Raw genomic sequence first — 1,948 nt, forward strand, 5'->3', positions numbered from 1 at the left:
ATATTCTATACCAAAATCATATTATATGTCTATTTATTGATGAATTCCTTAACAAACAATCGCGAAAGATGCGGAAATTGAGATCGAAATAGTCCAATTCTAAAATTCGAATAAATGGCAGTGATAAAATTCCTTTATGTGTGTGTTATGTCACTTTATAAAACTTTGTAAGCAAAAAACTAAAATGCCATTCTTGCTTTCATAAACTATGTCAAGATTGCAGAAAAGAATCTTAGCTTGCAAGAATACAGGGAAATATCTTAGCGAGTACATTCGGGACAATAACCACTAGCATACGCTTATTACTAATCTAAAATTTAGATGCAATCTCGATTGTAAATTTCTCAGCACATAAATCTTGATATTTCACAATCTCGAATATCGTGCAACACGACTCTAAAATCGTACTCCTTAATTCTTAACTCTTAGTCTTCAACTTTCGGTCTTCAGCCCTTAATTTTCGCACCAAATTTTCTGTGATTTTTATCAACCGCGCATTATAACTACAATTGACTTAAAATTTATGAGACAATTTTTGTGGCAAAGTGTTCGCCACTATAATGTGTCATATTCCGACAACGTTTGTGCATAATCAAAGCTGTAATTCACCGAAACTTACGCTGAACGAAAAAGCCGGATTGTAGTGGAAGCTCGGGACTGAGCTAAGTTTCCCTCTCGCATCAATGGCACGTACACAGAAGGGGTAGGCGTGGCACTCTGCGTCGGATGCTCGCGCGTGCACTGGACGCGAAGGGATCAAACAAGGGGTACGAGCAAGAGGGTGGATACGTGCGTATGGGATGCCGCGTGAGAGTAAGGGAAACGTAGACGGAGATGGAAGCAGAGTTATTTCGCGAGATGAAACGGAACGGACGGCGTGCGTAAGACGAGGACGATAAAATAATGAAGAAGCAAGGAGAACGGAGGGAGGGCGGAGGGAGAAAGAAGGAGAGGAGGCGAGAAGGGGTTGAACCTGCACGGGAATGAAATAGCGGATAGAGGGAAGCTGCGAGGAACATTCTTCCTTATCCCGTAAGCGCGAGCGAGAGGAGTGGAGAACGTGCGCCGTGAAGAGAGCGGAGTCCCACCGGAGCGAGAGGGAGAGCATCAAAGAGGGAGCGAGAGCCGGGTGGAGTAGGACAGAAATGCGGGGCGCGAGACCGCGCGACGCTTTCAGTCACCGCCCGATCCTCGGCGCGCACGGTTTTGGAGCGGGTGTTTCTCTATCGTGGAAATAGAATCGGCAATTTTAAATAGGAGTCCTTTGAGGGATGAGAGAATCCTGTGATCGGCGTACCGGATGCACACGTCCGACGAAAGTAGAGTGACGCGATCGTGCCGGAAAAATCGACGATCGAGAGGCTGAGTGTGCGGGTACATTACGAGAGAGAGAGAGAGAGAGAGAGAAAGAGAGAGAGAGAGGGAGAGTGCCAAGACCTCTCGATGTGAAATTAACTTGCGAAAGATGGAACGAGAGTCGCGAGAGAAACTGTGAACTGAATTTCTTTGTTACACACAGATGAAAACGTGATCGTTCGAGCGCGGAAAAAATCGGGACCAATCGGAATGTAAACGAATAATCGTCAGCCTCGACGTAAGGATTTTACGAGAGCATATTGGCCTTTCTCCACTTTGGTTTAAATCGTTTTTAATCGAAACGGTATCGATTCGTCGATGGCCTAACATCGACCATGTAGTCGCGAGGCGACGTCTCAACGGTGAGGAGCTAAATCAGAAGTCGCGCGGGGTTGTGTTTCCGAATTAAGTAGTGCGAGAGGGACGCTTTTTTTCGCTCAGTGATTTTTAATTATTTACGAACTTCCAGTGCAGGTGTGCAATGTGAACATATGAACAAATAACTCCGACTTTGTCCGCGGATTTGTCACGGCGAAATGAAGGACCTCGAGCGTCTCTGCCAGAAGAATAGTTAGGTGAGCAAGATTAAAAA

General features: G+C 45.4%; 1 protein-coding gene across 1 annotated transcript in view; it reads left to right on the forward strand.

The window, feature by feature from the left end:
- The first annotated feature begins 1,223 nt into the window (after positions 1–1,223).
- The window catches only part of LOC105564583, a 273,416-nt gene continuing 272,691 nt past the window's right edge, over positions 1,224–1,948 (forward strand). The window contains exon 1 of the mRNA XM_012017053.1: positions 1,224–1,931. The gene's annotated coding sequence lies outside the window, so the exon portion shown is untranslated. The remainder of the gene's footprint in view (positions 1,932–1,948) is intronic.

This window comes from Vollenhovia emeryi, unplaced genomic scaffold, assembly GCF_000949405.1.
Source record: "Vollenhovia emeryi isolate VEMERY1.0 unplaced genomic scaffold, V.emery_V1.0 DF939162.1, whole genome shotgun sequence".
NCBI lineage: Eukaryota > Metazoa > Arthropoda > Insecta > Hymenoptera > Formicidae > Vollenhovia > Vollenhovia emeryi.